At 33.4% G+C, this 14,405-nt stretch overlaps 1 pseudogene; it reads right to left on the minus strand.

Moving 5' to 3' along the window:
- Positions 1 to 12,736: 12,736 nt before the first annotated feature.
- On the minus strand, positions 12,737 to 13,404 carry LOC112034648 (scarecrow-like protein 32; annotated as a pseudogene).
- Between the last annotated feature and the right edge of the window lie 1,001 nt (positions 13,405 to 14,405).

Genomic DNA, 14,405 nt, shown 5'->3' on the forward strand with positions numbered 1-14,405 from the left:
ATGTTTTGGTTGTCTATGTTTTGTTTCTACTTTACCTCACAATAGACACAAATTTGCATCTAGAGCTAGAAAGTGTGTTTTCATAGGTTATCCTCATGGCATTAAAGGCTACAAGGTTTTAGATTTGGATTCTAATTCCATACATATCTCTAGGGACATAGTTTTCTATGAAAACATATACCCTTTTGCTCAAGCTTCTTCCTCTCTTCCTTTCACTCTTACGAATTTTGATTTCCCTCACTCTAGTTCTAATAATGGACTCCTTTGTTCATCTCCATCTTCTTATGTGCCTCCTAATTCCTTAGCTGATATTTCAATTCCTTTCGCACCTTCTTTGCAACCTGTTTTAGAAAATTCAGCTCCTTTACAACCTGTTTTAGAAAATTTTCCTCCTCTATCCCCTATTTTAGATCCTGTTACTTCTATTGATTCAAACCCATCTGGTTCATCTGATCTTGTTCTTGCCCCTACATCCTCTCCATCCTTTTGTCCTAGGAAATCTACTAGACCACATAATCCTCCGGCCTATCTCACAGATTACTCTTGCAAGGCAGTGGTTTCTAAACCTGCTTCAGGGTTACCTTATAACATTTCAGATCATCTCAGCTATGAGAACCTTGGCAGCTCCTTTTACTCTTTTGTTATGTCAGTCACTGCCACACCTGCCGAACCTGCTTTCTTTCATCAAGCAGTGAAGTCTGCTGAGTGGAGAGCAGCTATGGACAAAGAAATTGCTGCTCTTGAACAGAATAACACTTGGACACTCACTCCCTTGCCTCATGGTAAGCTCCCTATTGGCTGCAAATGGGTGTATAGGATTAAGTACAATTCTGATGGCACCATTGAACGGTACAAAGCTAGACTAGTTGCCAAGGGGTACACACAAACGGAGGGTTTAGACTACTCAGAAACTTTTTCTCCTGTTGCAAAATCCGTTTCTGTTCGTATGGTTTTAGCCTTGGCTGCTGTGAAAGGCTGGTTTTTGCATCAAATGGATGTAAATAATGCCTTCCTTCATGGTGACTTAGCTGAAGAAGTTTACATGTCCTTACCTCCTGGCTTTCACAGCAAGGGGGAGAATCTAGTATGCAAGTTGAATAAAAGCTTGTATGGTTTGAAACAAGCTTCTAGGAAATGGTTTGAGGAGTTTTCTACAACTATTTTAAGCATTGGTTTTGTGCAATCAAAGGCTGATTATTCCCTTTTCACACACTCTCAAGGTTCATCTTTTACTATCTTGTTAGTGTATGTAGATGACATTTTGTTAACGGGTAATGATCCTGATTGTGTCACCAAGTTGAAACAGCTTCTTGACAAGAAATTTGGTCTGAAGGATTTGGGATCATTGAGATATTTTCTTGGTCTTGAAGTGGCTAGAACGGATAAAGGGATAAGCCTAAATCAGAGGAAGTATGCTTTAGAAATACTTAAGGACACAGGTTTTTTGGGTTGCAAGCCTAGTAAGCTTCCCATGGAACAAAATCTAAGATTGTCCAAGTATGAAGGAACACCTCTAGCTGATCCTGGTCAGTATAGAAGACTCATTGGAAGGCTTTTGTACTTAACATTAACCAGGCCTGACATCACTTATGCAGTGCATAGGTTAAGTCAGTTTGTTGCATTGCCGAGAGAGCCACACATGTTAGCATTGAACAAGGTACTTCAATATGTTAAGACCTCACCTGGTAAAGGGATCTTCTTCTCTAGTAGCTCAGATTTGCAGATCAAAGCATATTGTGATGCAGACTGGGCTGGCTGCCCTGATACCAGGAGATCATTGACAGGGTATAGTGTGTTTCTTGGAGATTCTCTAGTTTCTTGGAGGTCAAAGAAGCAAGGGGTGGTTTCTAGATCATCTGCAGAAGCCGAATATAGAGCGATGGCCACAGTAGCCTGTGAGATCACTTGGGTTCTGCAACTCCTCAAGGATTTGAAAGTTCATCATCCAAGAGCAGCTATGGTTTTCTGTGATAATCAAGCAGCACTTCATATAGCTGCTAATCCTGTATTTCATGAGAGGACAAAACATATAGAGATTGATTGTCATTTGATAAGAGAAAAGATACAAGAGGGGATGATCAAGACATTTCATGTTGCTAGCAATTCACAAGTGGCAGACATTTTCACTAAAGCTTTGGGAATATCTGCTTTCATTAGGTTAGCAACAAGGTTGGGACTTATTGATATTTTTGTTCCAAAACCCCTGAAGTTTTGTTCACAAGATCAAGTTGCTAAACACGCAGATGTTCAGAACTTGAGGGGGAGTGTTGAAACTGAAGCAAGACATCAGCAGAAACAATTAAAGAAAACGGCATCGTTTTCTGTCAAGGGAAAGAAGCAAAGCGATGTCGTATTGTTAAATGAAGATATAGTTGCTGGCACGTGATTATGGACTTGTGCTGTAATTTTATTGTTTTCCTTTTAAGCTGTTAGATTACTCTCTGTTTTAGTTAGTATACTCTCTGTTTTAGTTAGTTTAATTTGCTTAATATCCGCCTAAATTTCCGGGCTCGTGTAACTGATTACTATGATATATAAATAGTAATCAGTGTGTAAAATCATTTAAGTCTTTTCATTTTACTTGTGGAATACAAATTCATTTCAGAGAATATCTCCTTTTTCTCCTAGAAAGTTCTTTCTTAACATGGTATCAGAGCATGTGATCCTGAGTTCGATCCTTGTCTCCTCCACTCTACCTCCCATTTAAATTCCCACGTGTTGGGCCTCACCTATTAAAAGGTAGTTTCGGCCCACACGTGAGGGGGAGTGTTAGAAGTATTGGTTAAATGATTAAATTTACCATATCCCAATAGCTTAAGCTTTTGGAACAATCGGTAATTTAACACATTCTTTTACAACTTTAGTGCCAATAATGGTTGAGCTTTAATAAGACGTAATTTTAGTATAAACAAATTTCATAAAAGATGATACACCTTATAACATCAGAACTTTATGTTTGTCAGGTTTCATGCCAAAGAATACCCAGCATATGATAAAGAAGTGTTTCCATACAATATGGGTTTTTGTCAAAAAGGTTAGAGTTGCTGGATAACACATTTGATCAATGTTCTTATTAGAGTCTCATTACATGCATCATTTTCAAATCTGCTACTTTATTATATTGGCTCAGTATAAAATGTTAGAATCATTAAATTTTCTCTCTTGCAAAGGGAGATTTAAAAATACAATTTTAAAACAAGGCTATCATTGTTCTTCCGTTGGTACTTTTTATGAACATTTCTTCAAATGTTAAAACAATTACAATCAGTCAAATCAATTTGTACTTTCATAGACCATGTCACTAGCAAAAGATGAATAATTGCTAATCTTTTAATATTTAAACTTTAAAACATAAGACTTTGGAAATTACTACCTTTTTGTGAGGTTGTGCTAATATCAGTGTAATCTTTCAGGTTCTAATGTGAAATATGATGACTCAATGAACTTGCGAAATATTCTATGGCTGGCTCCATTGCCAAGCAATTCCACTAAAGCTTGGGTCGCACCAGGTACATTTCCCAACTTAACCAAAGCTGAAAAAAGTTTGTCATGTCTGCATTTGATCAACAAATGCATTTCCAGTCCTTGATAACCAGAACTTTTGTAGCTGATAAACATAAAAACTTTATCATGTAGTTTTCCAATTGTTTGAAGTAACACCGAGAGGGATCCAAGCCCCAAGAAGCCAAAACTATGCTAGTAAAACAATGTCCAGATTACGAACTTTTCCAATGCTTATTAGCAAGATGCTTATGTGCACAGAAATGTTCATTCTCTGTTACTCTGGTAGTTATGTGCATTTCATAGATTATTTTGGTCCAAAATCATTGAATAGTTGACTTGGTTCTTTATGCTGCGCTGCCATATGTAATATTTTTGTTTAAGCCTCATTTTTTAAACGTCCTTATGGATTATATAAATAGGTATCTTTGAGTTTATATGCATACATTTTTTTATTATTCCTGGAGGTGGGGGATCAGGAAGATGTAACCTCAGTTTCTTAGATTTCAAAGGAAGTGTGATCTCCTTTTCTGTGTTCCATGGAACTCAAGTGAATTCAAAGATCATTGCTTTTGTCACCAAGTATAGTTAATTTGGCTTTGGTATTGATTTTACAGGTGTCCTGGTAGTGCTGGATGCCTGCCCAGAAGGTATCATATATAGAGATCTCATTTCTGAATATGTAAATTTTGCGAGGACCATATATGAAGGTTTGAGTTTCTGCTCATCTTTTCTATACCACGATGGTTTTGAAAATTTAGACATTTTAACTATATTTGTTGATTAAGTTTGGTTTGGAAGGAATAAATGAACGCAAGTTTGGTTGATGTTTGCCAGATGATCTTGGAGATGTTGCAGTTGATGTGAACTACTTGGATGTAGGAGCTGCAATTCCAGATTATCAAATTTTCATTTGCTGATGCTTTTTTCAAGGTATACAGCGCTTGGTTTGCCTTGGCATGATTTTATGCAAAACCACCAACGGCCTTGTGATCCAGTTTTGTTCTGTAATTTACTTGCTCTGCTCCTGCTTTCCTGATAATAAGTTATCAATGTTCTTCTCGACACTGGTAGAAATTATCACATCTTTGGGTTAGATGAGCCCCATGCAGGAGATGAGTCAAAAATAAGTCCGAGTTATGTTCATTGAAATTATTATATACCATAAAATATATAGGTCAATGAGCTATAATTCAAACAACAGCTCCTTCCCCCATAAAAAAAAGGATGGAGGATAAGGTCATAGGTTCAGAGCACTCTGGGTGCATGTGTAAAATTACCTCTTCTTTTTTTTTTTTTTTTTTTTTTTTTTTTTTTTTTTGTGTGTGGATAAAAATCTATAAACTTACCAATTAAAAGAAAGGAGTAAAGGTCCATAAAATCTCCGAAATTTCTCTCAACATTGGGATGACTTGTTTTTTGTGTACTTATTGTCTGGTATTTGCAATTCATGCAAACAAAAGAAACTGTGATTCAAATTATGGCTGTACTAAATCCCCCACCCCCTCTCCAAAATTAGTATTGTGGGAATGGATGGCATAGACATTTAAGTCTTCAATTGATTGTCATTTGTCACTAGAAGTCTAGAGCAACAATTTATTCACTTTTACTTACTATTTACTTATTTTAAATACTGATTTATGTTTATATATTCAATTTCATATATATATATATATATATGACAGCTTTCTTTTTGAAGTTGCAAACAATCATAATTTACCCTTGTGTTTCTCCTTTGTCCTTTTTCTTAACACCCCCTTTAAACTTTTAGGTAAGTAATATTTTGATGGGTTGTCTTAAACTGAAGATAACACTCTATTCTCAGCACCCAGCAGTCTCAGCATAAACCGTCTTCTCAGTCAATGTCTTTGGTGTGGATACACCATTTTATCACACTTTTGTTTAGAACTCTTTGATGTGCTTGAAAAATAAAAGTTATGTAAGGGTAGACCCATGTAAATCTTATTGCTGCGCCTATTCATAATTTGTCACGTCCTTAAGTTCTGGAAGTAGCAAAATTGTTCTTAGCTGACACAAACTTGTCCCCCATGTATTTTCCTTTATGGGCCTTGCACTTCCATCTCCTGTTCATTATACATATTCCTGTTCATTATACATATATAAAGAGTGAATGCGTAAAAGCTACAGTAGTAGCTACAGTACCTTTTGTTTTTGTTTTCCGGTAATATTGCTGGGTCAACTTTTTTATTTTTTTTCAAATTATATATATATATTAACAAATTGTCACAATATTTTTACAATTGTTGAGGTGTTAATTTCTTATAGGTGTGTTAATTTCTTATAGGTCAAAAGAAAATATCATATTAGAACTAACTATAACTAAAAATAAGGATACTGTGAAAAAAAGAAATGCTATATCCACAACAATTCTTACAACACTTTTATAACAAATTATTTGTGGTAAATTATTATTGGTTTTAATTTAAACTTATCAATGAAATTATTTTTTTGCCCACCAATAATAACCAATAACAAGTTACTGCTTATAATTTGTTGTGAAAATGTTAAGACATCTTGTTATCGTCACAATATTTTCAAAATTGTTGGGTTGTCAATTCTTTACAAGTTAAAAAATAAAATATAACAAAATTATAAAGATATTATGAAAATGTTGTGTCATTTTGTTGTATTTTTAGAAATCTTTTGTTGGTTTAGTTAGCTTTGTTGAGCCAAAATTTACTGTTTCACATACAATTTTCTTGGGTTGACTTTTTGTATTTTTTTCTTTGCACACCAAAAAATACACATAAAAACAAAAACAAAAACTTAGGATAAAAACACTTTTCATCCTTAATGTTGGGGTAGTTTACAATATCTCCTTAAACTTTAAAATCAAGGAATTTTTCCCTTAATATTTTGGAAAATAGCAAATATGTCATATTGTTATTCTCTCAGTTAAACCCTAACGAAAGATTATGATTCTTAAAATATTTTATTGTGTAATGTTTAAAATACTCCTACGAAATTTTAACATTCCAAAAATTTTCTTCGTGTATTTTGAGTTTTAGATGGTAGTAATTTTTGAAAAGTTAAAATGATGACATAAGGTGTTTTATTTGTTATCTAAAGAACATTGATTTTCTAAGTTTAAATTTTTGAAACTTATAATTTATCTAATGGAAAATTAGATGACAAATGTCTTTTGTTATTTTTTTTTTAATATTTTTTTTTTATTTTCTTAGCAAAACTCAGTTGTTTATTGTTGGAATATGATGATATTTATTATCATTCTTATAAGTTTTTAGTAAGTGAATATATTGTCTTTAGCAAATAAGTACTAAAAAACTATTATAGTAAAATATATTTTGATATGTTAAATAGTTATCCTGACTTTGTGGTTTGATCAAAATTCTTATACGAATAAGATTAATTTTTATGAAATCAGTATCAAAATTTTTAAAATTAATGTCTCTTTTGATTAATGTAAATCCCTATTTATTTTAAAAATCAAATGATTTATCACTACAACAAAATGTATTTTCAGTGACGAAAAAATTTGTCACTAAAAGTCCAGTTTTTCGTCACTAAGGACTTTTAGTGACGAAATGAGCTGAAACCCTGTCACTAAAAGTCTTGGTGACAAAAAATTTCATCACTAAAATTCTGATTTGATTTAAAAAAAAAATACTTTTAGCGACGAAAACGTTTTGTCGCTAAATGTTTTCCTTGCTAAAAACACCATTCAGTAACGAAAATATTTCGTCACTAAAAACACTTTAGTTTATTAAATCATATTTAGTGACGAATAATTTTGTCACTAAAACTATGTTCGGGTACATATAGTGACGAAAAAGTTCGTCACAAACTATTTTTAAGAAAATCCAAGCACATATAGCGACGAAAATTTTCATCACTAAAACCATTTCTTACAAAATTTTGCTATATTTAGCAATGAAATATTTCGTCACTAAAACAATTTTTTGTTGCTATATTTGTGACGGAAAAATTTGTCGCTAAAACTTATTTTCAGTTTTTTTATTTTATTTTATTTTATTTTATTTTTTTTTTTTTATGGCTTTGATATTAATATGTAACCTGTCATTATATTATTAAAACCTCACATTTAAATAACACATTTATTTCAACAGCACATTTATAAAAAAAGATCCACACATTCCACAAGTAAAAAATAAAACAAGTATCCAATTCAAACTCCTTCCATACAATAACTGTTTGCAACACATACAATAACTCAAGATGTTTTATAACAATACAAAAAGTGTAGAATAATATAATTAGAACTAACGGAAGATGTCCTCATATGTCTTCAAGTAATGTCGAAAGTAAATCCCTAAAAGCCACAAATAAGAAATCTGCACGAATATAAAAACAATACTACATTAAAATAGTAAAGTAAAAACATTAACTATGTTATAAGAAACATCTCTAACAATGCATTAATAGTGGGTTGGACAGGTTCAGTTAATGATGTTAAAAGCTAACTTTGAAATTCTAGCAAAGTGTACAAAAACCCAAATAACTTTTTGACGTCAAACAATATCAAATTTGTATTCACTGTAGTCCCCTCTAAATCCTAATTACTTCTATTTTCTAAATTTCAACTGGAAAATTGTAATCACTGGAGTCCCCTCTAAATCCTCTAAATTGGTAGCCTATTGGGGTCTAAGACAAAAATTCTTCAAGACAATGAGAAGGAATACACACGCAGAACTAATAGAAAGTAATCTCCAATCACACACAGTCAATATCCACGAGATGACTATTTAGCTTTATTTTCAATGGATAATAAACAAGAAGGGCCCGAATTTCTTTACTACTCTTCTTTTTTGTTATTTAACTCAATCAGGTTGAAGCCTGAGTATTTACAGTTACACTCTTGAGTTTTGTAGATTTTACCACACTGCATAGCCTTGTAACAACCCCAAAAGGCCAAAAAGCCATTTCTTGTGGCCATGAACAGTATTAGGGATGGAGTCAACCCAAAAATATGTAATTCTATAGATTTACAACAGTATTTCACCTCTTCGTAAAACTAGAAAAACAATTAGAGAAAGTATAATACACTTCACCAACATACCCAACCGCAACAGTTACCATTACTAGTAAATTGAAGCTAGAATGTTACATTACAACCAATGCTCCAATACACTTGCAGTCTGAATTAATTCAAATAAGTGCTTCAAAAATAGAAAACAAAATTAAAGCACCTTATATTCCTCTCATAGTCTCTATGAACCTCTGAAAAATCACCCATGAGGCAAAGTGATTAGTATAGCACAATGTCAAAACACTCAATTAAAATGAAAAATTACCAAAAAGAAACCAAAGAAATGTATAAAACAAACCCACAGCCACCATAAAACATATCCACAGAACACTACAAAACAAACCCATAGCCATAAATCACAAATCACAAATCGGACCCACAAATCACAAATCAAACCCACACCAATCAAATCACAAATCAAACCCAAACACCAAAACCATACACCGATCTCAACCTGAATTTTCTATGATTTTTTTTTCTCGGCAACCAAACAGAGAATTGAGAGAGAGAGAGTTTCTGGTACCAGGAAGCGTAAAACTCGACGAGAGCATCGCAATCTTGACCGACCTCCTTGTCGAAGTTGTCCTCGGTGAGCACAACGATGTCGTCTGCGATCACCGACGAGGCAAAGAGGAATATTAAGGACAACGCAATCAAAATAGAGCAGCGTTGGCGTCAGCGGGTTGTGAGGGTTGGGATGGGTTTGTGAGGGAGGCAAAGGGTTGTCGGGAGGCGAAGTGTCGTCGGAAGGCGAAGGGTCGTCGGGAGGCGAAGGGTCGACGGAAGATGAAGGGTCGCCAGGAGGTGAACCATCAGTTGAGAATTGTTGCGAAACTGTGTACTATTGGTTTTGTGCTCAGATCGGCGGCGACGATGTGCTTAGGTGGGTTCGTATCGGTGGTTTAGGTGGTTCTTGAATTGGCGTGCTCAAGAATCATTGCGAATCATTCTTATTGACGACAGTTCAAGTGGTTTATCAGCGATGGATTGGGTTCTTATAGGCTTGGTTTCTTTTAGGATCGGGGTGGGTTGGGTTCTTTTGGGAACGAAGGTGAAGGCTTAGGAGAAAATAGGAAGAAAATAAAACAAACAGGGGTATTTATGGTGGTCTTTAGCGACGAATTGGTCCGTCGCTATTGCTATCTCTTCGTCGCAAAAGGTAGTAGGCTTTTAAGCTTTTAGCGATGAATTTCAGTTTCGTCACTAAAGACCTAGGCTTTGTTAAGATTTTTAGAGATGAAACTCACATTTCGTTGCTAAAGCATACTTTTAGTGAAGAATTGTGATTTCGTTGCTAAAAACATGGAAGTGCAAAACTATTATTATATTTAGTGACGAATATTTTTCGTTGCTAATTCTTCCTTATAGCGACGAAATGATTTTTGTTACTAACACTATCCACAGCAATACCTACAGTGACGAAATATTTTGTCACTAAAAATTTCAACTTTTAGCGACGAAATATTTCGTCACTATAGATTAATTAAACTCGCGCCAAAATTTCCCTTCGTTGGCGCCCATTTTTCAGATCACAATAGCAACGAAATTTATTTTTCGTCACCAAATGTTATAATTTTTTTCATTATTAGTGACGAAATTCATATTCGTCGCTAAAGCTGTATTTTTAGCGACGAAAAATATTTCCTCACTAATTTTCGTCACTAAAAATATATTTTGTTGTAGTATATACATTTGTTTTGTGATACAAATAAAATCTAGAATTGATATTAATCATTACTCTTTTTCCATGACAAGCACGTGCCCTTGCACGTGCTTAGCAGCACGTGCTGCCCTAAGTAGTCTTCTTATAAAAAGTGAAAGGTGAAAAAAGGTATGGTTAACTAACGTATGCAAAAGTAAGATATATTTTCTTAATTTTCCAATTTATTACATTCAAACACATGTTTCCTTTGACTAATACAACACAAACATTATTATCATTCTCAATCTCAAGAATAATTTAATTCACAAGAATAATTGAATTCAGTGCAACAATGTGTTTATATCTTTGAATTTAATTGGAAAACCTCAAGGTTAAGGAACTATATCCCAACACAATCAATTATAATGCTTTTAATATATACATAATTAAAGGGCCAAGAGTTTTGTAGTTCAACTGACATCTTCTGATGTTTTTGATAAAAAGGTCTAGGCCCTCTAGGATTCAAAACTCCTCTTCTCCTCCATTGTTGATGTTGAATTATTAAGAGAGAGAAAAAAAAAAGAAATAATCTAAGAAAAATAAAAAGAAAATAGTTTTTTAATTGACTTATTTATTAATTGTGTTAAAGTGTATCACCTTATTTTGACATAAATCTATTTATGGTAAACATTAATTGTAAAAATTCTTGTTGTATTCGTGTTGTGTTTACTGGTCATGTCAAGCATTGTCATTCCTAATTTACAATGCTTATTCAAATGCACAATATTTGTAAACTTTAGAAGTTATAAAAATGTTATTATACACACACACACACACTCATATATATATATATATATAATGTATATATATTGATAATAAAAAATCTTATTATATACTAGCCTCGTTATACACGCTTTGCGCATGCAATGGTTTTTTTTTTTTTTGTTTCAGAAACAGGTGAGTTATGATAAAAAAAAAAAAGAAAAAAAAAAAAAAGAAAAGGAATGTGGTGTTGAGGGGAATATAAAGTGGATTGAGAAATTTTTGTTTTGAAGACATGGATTAGTAGGAGAGTGTCCTATTTTGTAGGCATTTTACGCGGAGTTGGAGATATATTTTCACTAGGTTGTCCTCAAGTGCTGCCCTTATTAAACCTGGGGTCTAGGGGTATTTTTGAACCACATAAAAATCCAGTCCAAAGAGGGGAATCCTCTTATAGATAAACTAGACTCATCACACGCGATTTGCGAGTGCAATAATACTCTTTTTTATTTATTTGTTTTTTTTAGTTTAGTGTTATAATGCTTAAAGGTGATAAGTATATAAATAATGGAGTGTATTTTTTTTTTTTTTTTTTTTTTAAAGAAGGAGGTAAGGTAACATGGAATAATATTTAAAAAAAATGAGATAGAGGACTGTAAGAAGTTGAAACCCAATGAGACATTTGAATTTCTTGATTAGGATAAGAATTGTGATAAGTAAAAAAATTTGAGATTTGAACAAAAGAAAGATGATATACATTAGTGTGGAATACTGTGGATAGATGGAGATTTGTAATAATTGTTTAGAATTTGGATAACAAAAATTTTGAAATGTTTTAAAGAATTTAAAAATTAAAAAGATTATAGAAATTTCGGGATAAGAATGAGTAGTTTTTACATGAGGTGGTGAGTTTTTTTTTTTTTTTGGAAGAAGTATTTTTTTTTTTTTAATAAAGATAATTAAAGTATTTGAATTCAAATAGATAATAAATACATATAGGAATTAGAAATTTGAATATAAATAGGGGGTGAGAATAACGATTTATTTTTTGTAATTGAGATAGTATTCCTGTTTTAACATTTTTTTTACTCTTTTGTAGGAAAAAAATTAATCTAAAGGGTATGTTATATCAGAATTTGTATGAGAATATTTTGGTACACTAACAATTAGAAACCAAACAAAAAATCCTCTTATTAATAGCATAGAATTGTAGATAAATAAATAAGAAAGCAATGTTTCAAAAAAAAAAAAAAAATTATCGGACTATTTATAAAAGAGAGGGCCGTTCTCAAACTTTGCATTATTCAACTTCACGTCTTCACCTTAGTCTAACTCGGTTTAGGTGTCTTTTCATAATGTTGGGCCTCTCTCTTATCCTTATCCACTTCCCTGCACGCTACACCATTCCCTACAACATGGGCCCTACATTGAAATTTATGCACAAAACGATACTTCCATTTTATTAAAAGTGAAAAGACAATGTGATTTTGTGTTATCAAAATTAAATTCACATACTTTTAATTATTACATATGAGTTCATCAAAATTTTAGACTCACAAATTAGTCTCACAAAGATTTTAAGGAAAATTAGAATTTTGTTGCATGTAGTTTGTCCGAAAAACACTTTGCTTACTCGTAGTTTAAAAATTAATACTTTACCCATTTAAGGTAAGCTCAGTTTGTCTCCTGTTACCCATCTTTGTTAAAAACAGAAATAAATTTGTATTTTTGTTACTTTTTTACATTTCTCTCATCTCTAAACATAAAAAATTAAAAAATCAAGAGAAAAGAAAATCTAAAAGTTAGGTTTTGTAAAAATTTAAACCCAAATCGTCATAGGAAAGGTCAAGGATGGGCGGGACGTCTTCTATGGAAGTGACTACGGTGAGCTTGAGTAGAAGAGGGACCTCGTGACGATTAGCTACAGCATCAACAAGTGTAGGAATCTGCGTGCAGTGTGTCATGCTTAAATCAACAATGTGAATGGCTGTGTACCCTTCAAAAACATCTAGAATTGCTGCATTGTCTGCTGTGAATCCAAACCGATGCCAAGGAGTTAAGTCCACACAGCTAGCAAGCTCAATAATTGAGAATTGTATACGTCCATAGCAAGATTGCTTTGAGCATTTGCCATAGCTGCTAGCATTTTGCAACTTCCACTGTTGGCTGCGCGAGCAATAAGAGCTCGGAGAAACCCGCAAGTAAGTCATTGATTTGAGTCGCCGTCTGTGAGTGCAATGTTGTTTAAGACCCATAGGATTTGTTGGGCTAGAGTGGCATCAATTGCGTTGGCACAATGGACCAGTAATTGCTCCACGCAATTGGCATCACCAAAACTTGCCAAGGACTTTGAGGTAGGAAAGCCAGGCCACGGCCGAGTCCTATGAGTTTGATTTTTGTTCATAGTGGGATTGGAAAATGAAGTCATTTGGTGAAAGGGTTGTGGTGGAGCCTCAGTAAATTGCACCATTGAATACAAGGATATAATAGAAAAGAGCAGAAAGAACAAAAGAAAGACCAAAAAAAAAAAAAGAAAAGAAATTGGAATACAAAAATCAGAAATGATTGTTTTGGTTGAATGTTTTTAATTTTTACAAAATCTAGCTTTTTAAATCTTCTTTTCTTTTGATTTTTTTAGTTTTTTATGTTTGAAGAGAAGAGAGACAAAAAGGGTAATAAAAATACAAATTTACCCATATTTTTTAACAAATGTGGATAACTGAAGACAAACAGAGTAAACCTCAGGTAAATAAGGTGTCAATTTTTAAACTATAGGTAGGCAAAGTATGCAACGGGGCAATGGCAGGAGGATGATCACACTACTGAGAACATCATTCTAGATTATTTTGAGACCATCTTTCGCTCCAATGGGCCTATTGATACCTTAGTCTTGGTTGATGCAGTCCAACCTGTGGTCACAGACGAGATGAATACCTTCCTCACCCGAACTTTCACAGTTGATGAAGTCCACAAAGCTCTCAAATAGATGCATCCAAAAAAATCTCCAAGTCCCGATGGTATGCCTCCTTTCTTTTATCAACATTTTTGGTCTCTTACTAGGGAATGTGTCACCAAAACTGTTCTGGATTTCTTGAACTTGGGTATTGTTCCTCAAAATTTTAATAAAACACATATTGTTCTCATTCCAAAGACCAAAAATCCCACAAGAGTAACTCAATACAAACCGATAAGTCTCTGTAATGTTATTTCTAGACTCACCTCCAAAGTCATTGCTAATCAGCTGAAGCGCTTCCTGCCCCATATTGTAAGTGAAAACCAAAGTGCTTTCATGTCTGACCGCCTCATCACTGACAATATTATTGTTGCCTTTGAAACTATGCACCACCTTAACCAAAAATGGAGTGGTAAGATTGGTGAGATGGCCTTAAAGCTAGATATGAGCAAGGCTTTTGATCATGTTGAATGGGGCTGCCTGGAGAAAATTATGTAAAAAATGGGTTTCAATGATAA

This window comes from Quercus suber, unplaced genomic scaffold (assembly GCF_002906115.3).
Source record: "Quercus suber isolate HL8 unplaced genomic scaffold, Cork oak 2.0 scaffold_81, whole genome shotgun sequence".
In the NCBI taxonomy this organism is placed as follows: Eukaryota; Viridiplantae; Streptophyta; class Magnoliopsida; order Fagales; family Fagaceae; genus Quercus; species Quercus suber.